Genomic DNA, 19852 nt, shown 5'->3' with positions numbered 1-19852 from the left:
TTTTAAAATGGGCTGATAATGAATGTGTTTCTAAGCCCTTTTTTATATTCCTGAGATGCTCTCCTATACGGACCTTCAGACATCTTGTTGTCCTCCCAATATAAAATAACCCACATTTACACTCGATGGCATAAATTAAATTTTTAGAGTTACATGTTATAAAGTCGGATATATTGAAAGTTTGTCCATTGATGTTTACATCTAAAAATTTCTTTTCTTCCCCTGATCTTTTTATATTTCTGCATCCAAGGCATAATCCACATCTGTGGAAGCCCGAAGTCCTATTGATTATTAGAGACTCATGAGATAAATGTGCACTCCTAACTAGTTTCGTAGAAAGATTTGATGCTTTCCTATATATATGGACTGGTTTGCGAGGGATCACTCCCCCCAAAATGGGATCCCTTTCTAAAATGGACCAATGTTTTTTGAACACTTTCTCAATTTCCCTATGTTGGGAATTGAAATCTGTGATGAAGGCCCACTGAAACTTATCCTCCTTTACTTTTTTGGGTTTAGTGGTCAGCAGTTCCTTACGGTCCATTTTCATTGTTGATTCTATTTCCTCTAGTACATGCTCTTCATTATAGCCACTAGCTATAAACGCTTCTTTTATTTTATTTGCCTGATCCTTGAAAACCTCTGTCTTAGAGCAGTTCCTCCTTATTCTTTTTAGTTGGCCTCCTGGTATGAAGGTCAGCTACTGATGGTGGTGGCAACTGCCCATTTGTATATATGACAGGGAATCTGTCGGTTTTTGATAAGATTTTGTTTGGATTTTACCATCTTCCAGGTATATAGTTACATCTAAAAAATTGATATACTCAGTTTGAATGTCAAACGTTAATTTAATATTCCGGTCGTTGCAATTCAACTTGGCACAAAAAGCATCTAAAAGACTCCTCTCCCCTTTCCAAATAAAAAATATATCGTCTATATAGCGGCACCAGAGCACCAGGTTCGCACCATATGGGTTGTGGTTCCAGATGTTTAGGTCCTCCCACACCCCCATAAAAATATTTGCATAGCTTGGTGCGAACCTGGTGCCCATGGCAGTGCCGACTTCCTGTAGATAAAACGAGTCTTTAAAAATAAAATAATTGTGCCGTAAAATGAAATTGATACTATGAATTAAGAATTCCTGCATTTTTTCTTTAATATCCGTTCCTTGTAGTGTCAATTTCACATACTCTATACCTTGCTCATGTTTAATGATGGTATACAGGGAACTTACGTCGGCACTTATCATTATAAAATCCTCCTTCCATTCAATATTTGATAATTTATTTAAAAAGTCACGTGTGTCCTTCAAATGTGACTTGTTTAAAAGCACCAATGGCTGTAAATAAAAATCGATGAATTCCGATAGATTACATGTGATAGAGTCAATCCCTGACACAATCGGTCTGCCTGGGGGGTGTATAGGATCCTTGTGGATTTTCGGCAGTATATAAATAACTGGGACCACTGGTTTATCTTTTATCAAAAATTTAGATTCCATACTGGTCAAGGTGCCCAAGTTTGTATATTCATCCACCATAGATATCTATTCTTTCTTGAAGCCCTCCGTGGGGTCCTTTCTTAGTTTCCTGTATGTGTAGACATCATTGAGTTGTCTCAAAACTTCGTTTTCATAATTGATGGTATCCATTAGAACAATAGCTCCCCCCTTATTGGCGGGTTTTATGATTACCTCATTTTTTTTGGCTAATTCCTTTAAAGCCTTTCTTTCTCCGAAAGTTAAATTGTATTTGATTTTCTTAGATGTAATATCCTTAAGATCCTCTAACACCTGTGCTGAGAAAGTGTCAATAGAACTACCCTTCAAATGAGAAGGGAAAAAAGTTGATTTCGGCCAAAATCTAGACCCATTCTCTAATTCCACTGGTGTATTTGGACATTCATTCTCTTTTATCATAAAAAACTTTTTTACTGTGAGTTTTCTTACGTATTTTTGTATATCAATATACAAAGAAAACTCATTAATTTTGGCGGAAGGGGCATATTTTAGGCCTTTACTTAATACCAACTCTTCGTTGTGGTTTAAGACATAAGAACTCAAATTGAAAATCTTCACAAGCCCAGCTGATGTTGCATTTAGCTTCAGATTATTTCCTTTCTGATTTTTTTTCAATTTGCGGATCCTCCCTCTTTTATTCTTCTTAGACGTTCCCCCCCGCTTTCCTCGTTTATTCTTTTTATCTAGGGTCTGTAATCTCTTTTTCCTCATCTGTCCCTTAAAAAACGATTCCTCCAAGTGGAGGCAGGCACTTCTCGTATCAGATCAGATCTACCATGCTCTAACCTATCGGTGTCGTGATCCCATTGTCTCTGATCTTCCCATTTCTTTCTCCACCAATTCTCTCTAGTCTGTCCTTTCTGATGCATCTTATTATTACCTTGTTGACGTGATATTGTGTAATCTTGGTTATATTGCCTATCATGGCGTCTTAATGGAGTTCTATAGTGATCCCTTCTTTCTCCATTTCTATAATCACTATATTCAATAGATCTAATATTTTGTTTAACCTCAGAAGAATTTATAGTCTGGTATAGTGCATCAGTTCCCAAATCTTCCCTATCTATTTCGTTTTCTGGCGGGTTCTCAGCACTTATTCCGTTTTTATCTCTATTGAATTTTTTTAATTTTTTGAATCGGAGGTCTCTCTCCATTTTCATTACTTTTTGTTCCGTTCTTTCTTTCAACAATTTACAGTCGGGCGAGTTCATGAATGGTTGCACCAGCGATTTGTTAGTCTCAATGGTGCTTTTCAACTCTTCAAACTCAATCTGTCTCTCTTCTATGATTAAATTCATTAATGCTAAAGAGCATTTCTTAGTAATTGAGTCCCATTTCTCTTTAAACGATTCCAATATTGAAGAGAAGGAAGCCTTTTTATCTATCTTTAGGCCTTTTGGAATGATCTGGTGGGCTACGTATTTCTCTAAAGTCGCTATCTCCCACCAGATCTTACTTTCTCTAATGAGATCCTTTTCTAGGTCGTTTATAATGGTCTCAAGATCATCATCCCTAATTTCTACCTCATCTAAACGGTCTTCAAATAAACTATCAAATCTGTCTATTCTTGTTTCTCTGAATGAAAACATCTTTACTCTAGTACAATCAAATAATTGCAGCAACCCTAAATAGTAACCAGTGAGAAATTTAGCAAAGAATCAATACAAAACAGTACTATTTCAAAAGGTGCGCAAAACCTGCTGCCTCCGGTATAACACAAAAAATAAGGAACTCACTATATTCCACTATACAATTGTAACTAAAAAGTTATTGTGTTTGCCAGGTGGCGCTGGATATACAAAAAGATATGGACCAAAAAATAAAAAATGAGTGAAGAGAAGAATACTCAATCTGTTCCAAAAGATGAAAGAAGTCCTTGCATAATTCACTTTCTATGGGAAATCCAAAGAGTCTCCGGGGATTAATCCAATTGGCACATAGAAAAGAAAAAAATACAAAAACAGAAAGACCATCTTAGTGGTTTAATATTGTATTCCAAAAGATATTAATGCATCAAGCATGGGGGCAGAGTAATGTCAACTCCGTCAATTAATTAGATTGGTGCATACCCCAACTCACGTCAAAACATCAGAAAATCAGAAAGGAAATAATCTGAAGCTAAATGCAACATCAGCTGGGCTTGTGAAGATTTTCAATTTGAGTTCTTATGTCTTAAACCACAACAAAGAGTTGGTATTAAGTAAAGGCCTAAAATATGCCCCTTCCGCCAAAATTAACGAGTTTTCTTTGTATATTGATATACAAAAATACGTAAGAAAACTCACAGTAAAAAAGTTTTTTATGATAAAAGAGAATGAATGTCCAAATACACCAGTGGAATTAGAGAATGGGTCTAGATTTCGGCCGAAATCAACCTTTTTCCCTTCTCATTTGAAGGGTAGTTTTATTGACACTTTCTCAGCACAGGTGTTAGAGGATCTTAAGGATATTACATCTAAGAAAATCAAATACAATTTAACTTTCGGAGAAAGAAAGGCTTTAAAGGAATTAGCCAAAAAAATGAGGTAATCATAAAACCCGCCGATAAGGGGGGAGCTATTGTTCTAATGGATACCATCAATTATGAAAACAAAGTTTTGAGACAACTCAATGATGTCTACACATACAGGAAACTAAGAAAGGACCCCACGGAGGGCTTCAAGAAAGAATTGATATCTATGGTGGATGAATATACAAACTTGGGCACCTTGACCAGTATGGAATCTAAATTTTTGATAAAAGATAAACCAGTGGTCCCAGTTATTTATATACTGCCGAAAATCCACAAGGATCCTATACACCCCCCAGGCAGACCGATTGTGTCAGGGATTGACTCTATCACATGTAATCTATCGGAATTCATCGATTTTTATTTACAGCCATTGGTGCTTTTAAACAAGTCACATTTGAAGGACACACGTGACTTTTTAAATAAATTATCAAATATTGAATGGAAGGAGGATTTTATAATGATAAGTGCCGACGTAAGTTCCCTGTATACCATCATTAAACATGAGCAAGGTATAGAGGATGTGAAATTGACACTACAAGGAACGGATATTAAAGAAAAAATGCAGGAATTCTTAATACATAGTATCAATTTCATTTTACGGCACAATTATTTTATTTTTAAAGACTCGTTTTATCTACAGGAAGTCGGCACTGCCATGGGCACCAGGTTCACACCAAGCTATGCAAATATTTTTATGGGGGTGTGGGAGGACCTAAACATCTGGAACCACAACCCATATGATGCGAACCTGGTGCTCTGGTGCCGCTATATAGACGATATATTTTTTACTTGGAAAGGGGAGAGGAGTCTTTTAGATGCTTTTTGTGCCAAGTTGAATTGCAACGACCGGAATATTAAATTAACGTTTGACATTCAAACTGAGTATATCAATTTTTTAGATGTAACTATATACCTGGAAGATGGTAAAATCCAAACAAAATCTTATCAAAAACCGACAGATTCCCTGTCATATATACAAATGGGCAGTTGCCACCACCATCAATGGCTGACCTCCATACCAGGAGGCCAACTAAAAAGAATAAGGAGGAACTGCTCTAAGACAGAGGTTTTCAAGGATCAGGCAAATAAAATAAAAGAAGCGTTTATAGCTAGTGGCTATAATGAAGAGCATGTACTAGAGGAAATAGAATCAAAAATGAAAATGGACCGTAAGGAACTGCTGACCACTAAACCCAAAAAAGTAAAGGAGGATAAGTTTCAGTGGGCCTTCATCAAAGATTTCAATTCCCAACATAGGGAAATTGAGAAAGTGTTCAAAAAACATTGGTCCATTTTAGAAAGGGATCCCATTTTGGGGGGAGTGATCCCTCGCAAACCAGTCCATATAGATAGGAAAGCATCAAATCTTTCTACGAAACTAGTTAGGAGTGCACATTTATCTCATGAGTCTCTAATAATCAATAGGACTTCCGGATTCCACAGATGTGGATTATGCCTTGGATGCAGAAATATAAAAAGATCAGGGAAAGAAAAGAAATTTTTAGATGTAAACATCAATGAACAAACTTTCAATATATTCGACTTTATAACATGTAACTCTAAAAATTTAATTTATGCCATCGAGTGTAAATGTGGGTTATTTTATATTGGGAGGACAACAAGATGTCTGAAGGTCCGTATAGGAGAGCATCTCAGGAATATAAAAAAAGGGCTTAGAAACACATTCATTATCAGCCCATTTTAAAAATAAACATGGTTGCTCTATTGAGGGGATTAAAAACTTCTTGGGACTCAGAATAATTAAAGGTTCAGTATGCTCCACTGATAATATAGGTTCAATTGCCAGGGAAGAAATGAAGTTGATTTACAAATATAAAACATTAATCCCTGGCGGTCTGAATCAGGACTTCGAACTAAAGTGGTTTCTATAGTTGAGGTCCTTTTATATTACATGTATTTATTCTATATGTTGATTTTATGATATGGTCTTTAAGATGTTATTTCACATTATTTTAAATGCCCTGGCTTTTTAAGCTATTTTTTTATTTTTATCTTATTTTTAGCATTCCCAATTTTGATATATGATCTTTAGGGATTCTATATTGTTGTCCGATTCATGTGTGTATGTTTTAAATTAGCTAGAGATTGTTGACGGTTTTGGGGCTACAACATGGATGCCCAGTCAATGGAGACATTTTTATATGATGGATACTACACTTTGCCGGGGAGCGGAAGTACACTAGACGTGTTCGTGATGACTTCCAGCTTCACGGCAGTTAAGGTAGGAGCCGTGCACAGTGCCCGCCGGGCACCACGTGTGTATGTCACGTGGTGCTGGACGCCGGTGAGGCGACTTCCGGCCCTGTAATGTCCATGAAGGGAGGCATTTGCAGCATCCGCCGGATGCCGCGGGTGTGTGCCACGTGGATCCCAGGAGGTTGTTGATAGCATGTATGAGATAGACGGAGACCTAGGGGTCTCGATCAAGCAGCGCACATGATGCGTCATTTCCGGGGGATATCCGGCTGAGTAACTTTAGGTAATTAACCAAATTTGATTCACCTCCACCTGGGAACATGTGTTATTCACTTTTAGCAAATTAAGCCTATATATTTGTGTATAACCAATACATTAAATAGGGCAATTAATGGATGAATTATAGACACAGGGTATATAAAGCCCTTGTGTGAGTCAGATTCCTTATACCTTGAAAAAGACCTGCAGTCGACAGGTCGAAACGCGTTGGTTAACAGGAATCTTAAAGATTGGGACTTTATTACTTGCTCCTTGATGAGGTGGCGGTTTTTATATCACCTCCAACTTTCAGGTTATTGATATTTTTTTGATTCTTTGTTTTGTATGTATATATTTTTTTTTATTAAAGAGAACTTTTAGCTACAATACCTATCCTTCTTTTTGTATGAGGATATATCATAGAAGGAGTTAATCCCAACAATTCTTTGGAGAACTACTGAAAGAAACCTTTATCTGCAGAATATTACGTCTGTAATATGTAAGTAGGGTATGCATCATTCTACTGTTTTCATTTATGATATATGACTATAGCAACATTGGTTGGAACCATCGTGTGGGCGGGAGATATAAAGAAACCTTTCTGGGAACCCCACCACATGTTTTGACGTGAGTTGGGGTATGCACCAATCTAATTAATTGACGGAGTTGACATTACTCTGCCCCCATGCTTGATGCATTAATATCTTTTGGAATACAATATTAGACCACTAAGACGGTCTTTCTGTTTTTGTATTTTTTTCTTTTCTATGTGCCAATTGGATTAATCCCCGGAGACTCTTTGGATTTCCCATAGAAAGTGAATTATGCAAGGACTTCTTTCATCTTTTGGAACAGATTGAGTATTCTTCTCTTCACTCATTTTTTATTTTTTGGTCCATATCTATTTGTATATCCAGCGCCACCTGGCAAACACAATAACTTTTTAGTTACAATTGTATAGTGGAATATAGTGAGTTCCTTATTTTTTGTGTTATACCGGAGGCAGCAGGTTTTGCGCACCTTTTGAAATAGTACTGTTTTGTATTGATTCTTTGCTGAGGAGACATGTCTGGTTTGGGCAGAGTTTAGCAAAGCAGATACAGCATGGGGAGTATAGACAATCATATCATGGCCTAGTACAACATCCTCACTCTTACTGACCAATAGAGCAGTTGCTGCTACACTTCTTAAACACATTGGGAGTGATCTTGCCACAGTGTCCAATTGTGCACTGTAGTATGCTATGGGCCAACTGGCATCTTTATGTTTTTGTGTGAGGACGCCTGTTGCACACGCATCAGCTTCCGTACAATACAAATCAAAAGGTTTTTCATAATCTGGTATTCCCAATGCCGGTGCTTTTGTCAGACTATCCTTAAGATTAAGGAAAGCCTGCTCTGATTCCTCTGTGTGTATGACACTATCGGGCTTTGAGGAAGAGACTAAAGACCTCATTCAGAGTCGGTCGAAGCGGCCGGCTGGTCGTACGTGAAAAGGGGCCGTATATGCAAATGATTCCCTCGCAAGCTGCGTCCCTAAGTTCGGATCGGTAGCTGGCTGACCAAGGGGAGGAAGCGGTCGGAAGACAAAAAAATACGCCCCTTCTCGTACGCATTGCACGTCATCTCCGGGCATATAAGGATTAATCGAGACCATTGAAACTGGTCGTAGAGCTTAAGGTTGACCATACCCTCTCTTAAGCTCTACGATCATGTCAGTGTAAAAACCTCCCATATAACATGTGCCATGATGCTACTTTGTTAATTATGCACTCCCATAAACCGTATGCACTCCCACAAAATGCCGTTTGCATAATTAGGCACGCCTGCATTCGGATCTCCACTCCCCCGTTTTCAAGCACCTTCCCCCTGTTACCACACACAAATGCCTCATTCTGTCACTCAAACTACCGACCTGGCTGTGTTCAAGGAGAGAAAAATTTCTGATCGTAGTGGCTAGTTTGCGCACATGCATTGCGAACTTTATCCATGCGCAGTATAGCAAACATCGGTGGCGTATGACCGTGCGGCCGCTTCGACCGACTCTGATTGAGGTCCTAAGTCCTGTAATGGCAAGGCCAAAATAGAAAAACCTGGGATCCACATTCTGCATCCACACATTACAAAGAAGGTATGAATTTGCTGTTGGTTTTGCGGCAGTGTCATGTTCTGTTTGGCCTGGATTCTGTCATTTGTGAGATGTCGTAACCCCTGAGTTAGGCAGTGTCCCAAATATTTAACTCTGGACTGGCATGGCTATTTGTCCTTAGTAACCTTGTGTCCTGTTTGCGAGAAATAAAGCAACAAAAGTTTGGTATCATTTAAACATGACATAAACGAATCAGAACATAACAAAAATCGTCCACAAATTATATTAGAACAGATCCATTGGCAGGTTGAAAAGATTGTAAACAGTTGTGTAAGGCCTGGGAAAAGATACTGTCTATGAAACCTTGGGGCAATCGTGTCCATGTGTATTGTACACCCCTGTATGTGAAAGCGAATAGGTACTGACAGTCAGGATGAAGAGGCACAGAGAAGAAAGCAGAACAGAGGCCCTGATTCAGAGCTGGACGATCTGACAGAGCGAGCGGGTCTGAATCAGGCCCAGAGGTCAATGACAGTGAAATGGGTTTCATTTGGTGGGATCTGCATGAGAATGACAGCTGGATTTGGCACTATGGGAAATTGGCTCTCTACCACCTTATTGGCACCTCTAAGGTCTTGTACCAGCCTATAACCCCTCCCACCACTCTTCCTTACAGGAAAGATGGGACTGTTGCCAACACTAGCTGTACGAACTAAAATTCCCTGCTGTAGCAATCGCTCAATTATGGAATAAACCCCTATTTCTACCTCCTGCTTTAAAGGGTACTGGGGAATTTTAGGAGCTTGCCTACCATTTTTTAAATTTACCATTACGGGACTTACGTTTGCCATTAATCCAGTGTCCTGTCCATCCTTGGTCCAAAGTGAATCTGGAATTTGGGACAACATTATATCTACCTGAGATGGATTCTCACTTAAACTGGTAGAGTGATACATTATCCTTTGGGGAGTGTCCAACATATCCCTCACCTCGTGTGCAACTCTCTCTGGGATATCTAAAAATACACCATCAGAGGTACAATATATGACACATTCCATCTTACATAACAAATCCCTTCCCAGTAGGTTAGCAGGAGCAGCTGCTGCCAGGAGGAAAGAATGCCTGGTATGCAATGGCCCGATAGTGACCTCTGTGGATTTTGTTAAAGGATAATGTTGCACTTTACCCGTTATGCCCATTGCTGGTACTGTCTCATTGGTTACCTGTAAATTAACGGGAGATTCTATCACTAACCTGGTCGCAAATGTGTCTACAAGAAAAGGATATTTTGTACCAGCTACATCAACCATCATTACCGGTTCTTCCCTAGTACTTCCTGTTAACCGGACTATCTGTAGACTACAGGTATGACCTGACCCCTAGCGTTGACTCCCACTCTCCAATAATGCATTAACAGCCACAATTGGAGCTGGTGGGCATTTGCTGGTCTCTGTTTATATCCCTTATGGGGATATCCAGGTACTCCCTGGTAAGGGGGTCCTTCCCTCTTCACCATACAGTTCCTACTTACATGTCCTGGTTGGTGCAATTAAAGCACTTCTGTGAGTGGGATGGATGAAAGGATTGTTGTGTGGGTTGAGCAGGATGGAAAGGTGGTGGGTATGGGTAAGGATATTGAGGGAGATATGGGGGTTGTGGATAGTATGGGAGTTGTGGATGTGTGTGATAAGTGGGGTAGGGCTGTATTTGTGGTGGTGTAGGATTAGTGAGGACGTGTAGCTGTTCAGGTGCAGGTGCAGGTGTGTCTGTTGGCTGTGATGTTACCATCATTCCTTCTAGAGCTTGAATACTAACAGCCATTAGTTTCTCACTCTGGATCTCTCTCTTTTTAGAGATGTTCTTGTCATGTTCAATTGCGGATTCTATGAGGGTGTCTACAGTGACTCCCCTCAAGCCAGGCTGAGGTCTGAACCCGGGTCTTTAGGTTCTCTTTAAGACCATCCATAAGTACAGTGACAATCATTCCCCTGTGGTGAGTGCTATCTTTATCGGGGGCAGCCATTTTCTGGCCCTTAGGGGATAAAGAAAGGGGGCGGAGCCTAACAGCGCGGGCTCCCTGTCTCAATAGAGCGGGCTCCCTGTCTAGATAACTATGCAGTGGCTGTGTGCACAGCGTGGCTGCCGTGTTTAACCTGTTTTAAAGACTGCATCTCTCCACTACAGGTGTATGCAGTATATACAGAAGGCTGATTCTCCTGACTACATCCCTGGCAAGAGGTTGTGAGTAACACTGGGGTGTTTTTGGCAGGGAATCTAATCTGTGGGAAAGAGTGGGGAGTGCCTCTTCCTCTGTGTCCCAAACCAGCCTTCTGTTTTATTTCTAATTTCACTTCTGTCCCTCTGTGTCTGGGTGACTGTGTGTATCCATGTCAAACAGAACAAAAGCGGCTCAAAAGATGTTTGTCTGTTCTAAGTGTAACAACAAACTATCAAAGCCGCATGCTGCTGGGTCCACGTTATGTGATGCTTGTATAGCAATAGATCCACCTATGGCTATTACTGCCTCACCTGCTCCCCCATGGGCCACTGACATGGTAGGAGTAATGACGGATTTAACGTCTGAGTTAGCTGAGACACGGCAAGCGGATGCAGAATCCAAGCATGTGGTGGAGGGTTTACCTTTCACTGGCGATATGCTGTTTGGCCCGGAACTGGACAAATGGATATCCCAGGCCATGGGGGGTAAGTCTTCCTTCCTCCCGTCGGTTGCACCAGCTCCCAGAAGATCTTACAATGGACCTTCATTTCATTCCTTTCGTGCGCCATATTCCTTTCGTGGTAGAGCCAGAGGTGCTCCCACGCAACATAGAGGAGGCAGAGGTAGAGGTCGTCCACACCCTGTTGCACATAGACCAGAGCCTAAACCAGCAGAAAAGCAGGTGGCATGAATGTCTTCCATCCCACCTGGGAACTCCTGCAGTGGGAGCCCACCTGCAAAACTTTCAACAGGTTTGGAACCAGACCTCTACAGAATCATGGATCCGCAGACTAATTTCCCTAGGGTACTGAATAGACTTCGAAGTCCCCCCTCCACCTCGGTTCTTCACCACAAGTCTGCCAATGCCTGCAAGCAAGGCCAAGGTTTTACAGGAGGCTGTCCAGTCTCTAGTAGTATCATCTGTACTAGTTCCGGTTCCAGAGCATCAGAAAGGTTTGGGGTTTTACTCGAACCTGTTTGTAGTACCAAAACCAGATGGCTCGGTCAGGCACATCTTAAACCTCAAGTCTTTGAACCTGTATCTGAAGATTTATCGCTTCAAAGTGGAGTCTCTGCAGTCAGTCATAGCGAGCTTGGAACCAGGGGAGTTCCTATTATCCCTGGATATCAAGGATGCCTATCTCCATGTCCCCATTTGGGAACCTCACCAGGATTTTCTGCATTTCGCCATATTGAAGGATAATTATCAGTTTCGGGCATTGCCATTCGGGTTATCCTCGGCTCCCCGCATCTTCACCAAACTCATGTGAGTCATGATCGCTCTCCTTCAGTCATCAGGAGTGAACATAATACCTTATTTGGATGACCTGTTACTCAAGGCTCCATCGGTATCTCTTCTATCAAATCAGGCCTTACTGACATATCAGACCCTAATCCAACATGGTTGGATAATCAACTTCAAGAAATCAAATCTCAATCCATCCCAGAAACTTCTGTTTCTGGGCATGATCTTGGATACGGCCTCACAACGGATTTTTCTTCCAATAGACAAGGCCCGGGATATCTGGTTGTTAGTTCAGCTGGTCCTCCGAACAAGGAAGGTGTCCCTGCTTCTTTGTCTGCATCTCTTGGGGAAGATGGTAGCAGCTTTCGAGGCACTACAGTTTGGCCGGTTCCACTCCAGGGTGTTTCAGCTGGACCTGCTAGCACAGGGGTCAGGGTCTCATCTGCTTCTTCATCGACAGATCTGTCTGAGCCCGGTTACCAGAGTGGCCCTTCTTTGGTGGACACAATCCAACAATCTGTTAGCGGGCAGAAGATTCGGAGTGTGGGACTGGATCATCGTAACAACGGATGCCTGTCGGTGATATTCATCCCGGGTGTGGACAACTGGGAAGCAGATTACCTGAGTCAACAGGATATGCATCCCGGGGAATGGAAGCTTCATCCAGAGGTGTTCAACGTGCTGATACGTCGATGGGGATGTCCTCAGGTGGACCTCATGGCGTCGCGATTGAATCGTCAGCTCCCAGTATATGTCTCAAGAACTCGGGATCCACAGGCGGAAGTGGTAGAAGCCCTGACAAGTCCGTGGATCTACGACTTCGTTTACCTTTTTCCTCCGATTCTGCTTCTTCCTCGTCTTCTAAAAAGGATAAAACAAGAATCAGCCTCTGTAATTCTCGTAGCTCCGAACTGTCCTCGGAGAAGTTGGTTCTCGGACCTTCGGTCCCTATTGTCAGATGATCCGTGGCCCCTTCCTCTACGCCCGGATCTTCTACAGCAGGGTCCATTCGTACACCCCAACCTAGCGCAACTGCGTTTAATGGGGTGGCTCTTGAAACCGATATCCTAAGATGCAGGGGCACCCCAGACGCAGTTATTCCCACCATGCTACGTGCCATGAAGACAGTTTCGGCTGCGCATTATCATTGCATCTGGCGTGCTTATATCTCATGGTGTTCCAGTCAGGGTCTTCCGTCTACAATTTTTCGGTTGTCCCGGTTCCTGCTTTTCCTTCAGACAGGTCTGGATTCTGGCCTTCGGCTGGGAACTCTAAGGGTGCAGGTTTCTGCCCTCTCCATTTTCTTTCAAAGAAAATTGGCCCTCATTCCTGAGGTGCAGACGTTTCTTCAAGGGGTCTTGCGCGTGCAGCCTCCTTTTGTACCTCAGATAGCTCCCTGGGACCTAAACTTAGTGCTTCTGTTTCTTCAGTCGCCCATGTTTGAACCTTTGGAGGAGGTCGATCTTAAGTACTTGTCTTGGAAGACTGTCCTCCTCCTGGCTCTCGCTTCGGCTCGTAGAGTTTCGGAATTGGGTGCTCTGTCCTGTAAGCCACCTTACCTTGTGTTTCATGCTGATAGGGCGGAACTCCGGACGGTAGCCACCTTCCTTCCCAAGGTTGTGTCGGCTTTCCATATCAATCAGCCTATTGTGATACCGTCGTTGCTGGAGGACTCTGGTGGATCTTCTACCGTGGATGTGGTTAGGGCTCTCCGCATCTATGTTGCCAGGACAGCGTCCCTCCATAAGTCTGAGTCGCTATTTGTCCTCTATGATGCTGTTCGGAGCGGTTGGCCGGCGTCTAAGCAGACTTTGGCATGTTGGATCCGGCTGACTATTCATCAGACTTACGATAGTGCTGACCATCGGCCTCCTTGGTCCATTTCGGCTCATTCCACACGTTCTGTGGGTGCGTTATGGGCGGCCGGTATGGGAGCCTCCACGTCACAATTGTGCCATGCGGCTACTTGGTCTTCAGTTTACACGTTTGTCAGGTTTTACAAATTTGATACGTTTGCTACTTCGGCATCCCGTTTTGGCCGCCTTGTTCTGCAGCCGCCGCAGAGCTCTCCCGCCCGTGGGGAAAACTTTGGGACGTCCCCAGCATAAGCACCTCCAGTGTCCCCTAGTGGATGAAAGAGAAAATGGGATTTTGGTACCTACCGGTAAATCCTTTTCTCTGATTCCACGGGGGACACTGGATGCCCACCTCTGCACTCTATGCCTGCCTGTTCGGTTTTGTTCTGTATGTTGTATGATTTAGTTATTGTGTGTTCTTCTCTCCTTTCACTCCGCTTGTTCTCCACCTCCTCTTGGTCTTCATTTTCTAAATGGGCTGGTGGGGCATAGAGGGGGCAGAGCTTCACACTTCTAAATTTTAAAGTGCCAGCTCCAGCTATCCACGCCTATATACCCCAGTGTAAGCACCTCCAGTGTCCCCTGTGGAATCAGAGAAAAGGATTCATCGGTAGGTACCAAAATCCAATTTTTTCACTCGTAAATGCACCAGACTGATGTGATCTCGGACATTGTTCAATACATCCTTATCAAAGCTACCAATTCTGGGAAATGGTCTAACACTTTTCATCATCATCTTAAACCATACATCACAGTACCTAACTGCATAAGTACCGTACTTAGTATGCATAATACAGCGTGCCGACCCAAGTGGCGCTTCCATTAGCAGCACATCATTGTCTAACATCTCTACTGTTTGCATGGCTCCCATCCTGGGACAACCCCTACATTTTTCAATAAAGATTTAAACCGGTGAAGGACACTCAAGACACTTTCACTTACCTGTGGATGTCTTTGAAAAAGGGCGTATCCACAAACCCTGTGGAAGACCTCTAGACTCCTCCACTCACCTATGGAAGAAGCTGCTTCCATGCAGAAATCCCTTTTTGACTACCTTTCAACTGCTAGGGGGTAATACCCTTTGTTTTCCAGTTTATTTCATCCACCCTCTCATCAGTTCACAATCACAGTTTAGCCAAACCTATGCGGTTCAATTACAGTGCTCAAATAAGCCTAACCTATTACTGAATACTGTAATCACACTGAGAGCCGAACCCTAACAAAAATAACAAATCATACACCTGCTTTGTGTATAGTAAATGGTAAGCTGCTACCAAGTCACTAGGCCACTCCTTACGCCTAGCACTTAATGGTCCTACGATACCCTTAACATTTAGGAACCATGTTACACCCTAAACCAACAAATACTCACAATTACACACTTCTTTCCTGTGCAGAAAATACACGTTAACCCAGCTATTCGCAACACTTGATAATGCAATTCAACGGCTTTGTTTAAAACACATGGCAGCAAGACTGGAAATACATATACGCTATTGTGCGACTAGTCGCATACACAATAATGCGACTACTACACAATACGTATAATGACTCTTACACTATACTGCGACTTAGCTGCATACACAATAATGCAACTTCCCCTTTTTCACACACAAAACAAAACACAAAAAAAACTTATCAATGAAGGAAAACAAACTTTTTCCTCCCTCGTCCCTGGATTCTCAATCAGTGCTCCTAAAGTCACAATAACAGGTAGCGCACTCTCAGCAACAACAGTGGTAACAGATTTTGAATGCACAATGCGTTCTCCTGCTAGGCGCCTCCACCCTTTTGCTGAGAGATCGCTACCGAGTGTTACCGAGTGACCGATGGTGTGATTCACACTGCGAACCCCCAACTATCGATACCTAATTAGAACCTCTGTACGATCCTGCGTATACCTCTAAATTCTGCCTATACCTTTTAAATCCTGCCTATACCTTCTAGAATTGTCGCAATTTAGCGTAATGAGTCGCACAGTAAATAAATGCCTTCAGACTTTGAATGTGTTTCCAAAGCACAAAAAGTTATTATTCAACATAAAAACAGATGGTTACACACTGCGATCTAAAGACAATTAGCGCAAATAAATCTCACAGACCCAAGGTACAGTTGTTACATACGCACATGATCTGGGACCAGATACCGGCATCAGCAAGAAACCTCCGTCAACAGCATCAGCAAGAAGACTACAGACTGGGGTCAGAGAGCGCACATATATACTCTTTCAGGGATTGGAAATACAATAGACACATTTGGCATGATTCCATTGGGTCTTCTTAAAGGTGTCTTGGTTACAGGATCATTTATTGGACAATTTCAAATGGACACAACAGCCTCCAACTGCCCTTTGTATCCTTTTTCCCGCTGCATGCAAATCTAAGCTGCTAACATTACAGAGTACATTTTATTGTTTAACTCTCTATAGTTCATAGTTTGCAGAAGTCTGTTCCGATCTTCTCACCGATGGTACCGGAAATCTGTGGAGACACAGCAGATCAGTACAACACCAGACACAGTCTGCTTACAATGTACTAAACCTTAGTTGCAGAAAACAGTAATTTCTTTACATGCTGGCATTGTGAATGAATCGCGTAATAATAACCCTTATGCGCTACAGAACTATTGCTTTAAGTGTATGTATGCAAGGGAAAACAACGCTAAATAGCGTTGTGTCTGGGAGTCTGTGGGGTACTTAGCGAGCAGCTCTAGGCTGAATAGGTATCTTTGAGTGTGTGGGACTAAGGACCTTATTCAGAGGCGGCCGTACGGTCTACGACCGCACGGCCACCTCAATGTTTTGCCAGTGCGCATGCGCACGAGGGAGCCGGCTCCCTCGTGCGCATACGTGAGACCCACTACGACCGACAGCGCCGGTCGTAGCAGGTCTCTTTCCAAAAGGGGCCAGCTGTCGATGTTGATTGACAGCTCGCCCCCTTTGGAAGGCGGGCCGGGGGGGTGGCAGCCCAAATGGAGGTGTTCCCATGGGAACGCCTGCTGTTTGGGGGAGGCCCCACTGACATCACTAGTGATGTCAGTGGGGAGCTTCCGGCTCTGACAGAGCCAGAAGCTCTCCGGGGTTTACGACAAGTGAGACCCTACCCTAGGATCTCGTCGTAAGCCCCGATGGTCGCAATGGTCTCTGACCATCGCGACCATCACCCGAGCGGTCGTTAGAGCTGTGGGTGTTAACCCACAGCCTAACGACCGCAACAGAGGCGGGCGGTCAGGATGCAAGTGGCCGCCCAGTTTCTGAGCGACCGCTTGCATCCTCCGACTGCCTCTGAATGAGGCCCTAAGTCAGTATTGGTTGTGTAGGGATTGTATAAAGTGTTCTAATGAGTTTCAGACGCACAGCACAGTTTAACTATATTACACTCTCTACGCTATGAGATTTGTGTTAACCTCGCGGCTAGGTGTTTTACTGAGAGTGCAGGGAGAACAGAGCTAACAAGCGTTGTGTAAGTGTTGCAGTGTGCTGGAATGTTATCCTTAGGTGTTTTGACTACTGCCAGTATGATTTTGAGAAGGATTAATAAAAGTGTTCTCATGCTAATCATTAGCTATTTTGCATTGTGCACTGTTTAACAATGTGTATATGTGTTAATGTGAATGCAGGGAAAACACCACTAATTTGCTACTATTTTGCACTGTTCATATTTAAGTCTGAGGTGATTTTAATGTGTTGGAAAAGTCATTTTTATGTATGTTGAACACTGTCGGTATGTGTTTGGGGAAGATTGTTAAAAGTCTTGAATTGCTATTAATTAGCAATTTAGCGTTGTGTTTTTTTGTACTATGTGAATTTGACAAAATGGCGCTGTGTGACCTATTTCTAAGATGGAGTCTTGTCGCCATTTGCAAGATGGCATTGCGCAAATCTGATTTTAAACTGATCCTGTCTCAGCCAATTATCTGGCTTCGACATTCCCCTTGTGTTATGTTCAACAATGAAATGTGAGGCAGCGGTGTGATAGAAAGGGACAGACTGCAAATTAATTACCATAATCTATTGTATTCAATACACAATTAAATACACTAATATTGTAGTAAGTAGTTTATATCTATTGTGGCCTGGTTCACACTCTCTTTCTGTATTCTGTATATGTTACCTATGCCAATGTGAGCTGGGTGCAAGGGAGGCTGGTAGTGGATGTGGGCCCCCTCATGACCTGGGCCCCATAGCATAAGCACTATGAGCAACCACTAAAGTTACACCCCTGCCATAATTCACAAGCCCAGAATTCACATTGCTATTGAGAAGAGGGGACTTCAAACATACGATCATATCACAACTCAGCATGATCTCAATGGAATTTAAATCAGGGCTTTTGAAACAGTACATCAGGCAATTCCTATCTGAGGCATTTGAGGAAAGGAGGTACAATTAAGTTTATTAAAACATTTTAATAAGCAATTCGCTGATTTTCTAAAGGAAAAGAAGGTGAGCTACTTTGAAATATGGGCTGTATTTAAATATTGGTTTTCATTTGCTGCCTTTTATGAAATATATTTATTTAATTAAATGTCATTAGAGCCAATCTGCAGAATTACAACTGAAAACTGTGCCTTTTATGGAAAGGTGAAAATAACTGTTTTTCCATTCGAGGTTGTAATGAAAGTGGATTTACAGTAATTTGTACAAATTAAGATTTTCAATATTATAATATCTAGCAAGAAGAATCCTCTTTATCTTTATTTATTTCATTGTTTATTTTTTACTGTGTTATTACTTATGATCTGTTTAAACAAACTACTGGATAAAATCAAGGTCCTTAGAGGACGGTACTTATGTCCGTGGGCTCGGTTCTTAGCTTTTATTGTATTGTGAAGACATGGATGCCTAAATGGAGAAAGAACGTGTACAGGGATTGTAGGTGAGTATGTGTGAGTGTATTAAAGTTCTACTTTCACGGTGAGTGACCCTTGTCTTTATTTTAATATTTATTTAGCAGGGGAACTAGAAGTACCAGCAGGCCCTTAATTCCCTGAATGCTGATATTTTTGGTTCTCCAAGTACCAGCATGCAGGGGAGGCTTGCTGGGACCTCTAGTTCTCCTGTAAAAGAAAATGTTATTCTATTTTTATACACAATCAACCCGGCACCCACCGACCAGGGGTGCCCTAGAGAGGGGCAACCCCTTTATTGGGGGGGGGGGTCACCACCTCCCCAGGGATCCCAGTCCTGGGCTGACTAGTGGCCAGGTGTAATGCTTTGCTCTTTTTGCACTTAACATGCATATATTATGATTCTGTGAAGGTATTTTAGATGGATTTTTAAGTTATTATTTATAGTCAAAGAGCTATCAGAGATCTTTATAATTGACAACAAATAACAAATGTATATTTCATGATTAAAAGAAATGTTTTCAAACATTAGTATATGTCTATGAGCCTAACTAACATAGGTGCAAGGGATGTAGCTGCTGAGGGGGGCCCATATTCCTTGTCAAAGTTACATATGTTATAGAAATTTTTCACCACTGGGTGGTACATAGGGGCCCTTACAAAATTTTGGTATGAGGCCATCAAATACCTAGTAACGCCTCTGTGTAGGACTATCTAATTTATCCCTGGTGTAAAAGTGCATATGCTTCCCGGCTCCGGCGGCTCCCTCTGGAGATATGAGAGCCAGATCCACTCTCAGCTCTTACTAGTGCTTTGAGACACTCGCTACACTACAATACTGCAGGTACTTTGGAAATTTCCTTAGCCACATCTCAGCTTGTTCACTTACTAATCAGTCGTTGGTGGTACAGATCGTAACGTGTGTATGCAGCTTATGAATGATATCTATGACCAATAACTTAAGCTGCATACACACGTAAAGATTTTCTGTCCAACCAATCAACTAATTGGATGGTTGGACAGAAAATCTTTACGTGTGTATGCACCTTATGAAGGATATCTTTGAAAGATATCTTTCAAGTCGTTGGTG

This window comes from Taudactylus pleione, unplaced genomic scaffold (genome assembly GCF_031769625.1).
Source record: "Taudactylus pleione unplaced genomic scaffold, aTauple2 ptg000087l, whole genome shotgun sequence".
NCBI classification, from domain to species: domain Eukaryota; kingdom Metazoa; phylum Chordata; class Amphibia; order Anura; family Myobatrachidae; genus Taudactylus; species Taudactylus pleione.
Note: the sequence above shows the minus strand (reverse complement) of the source record.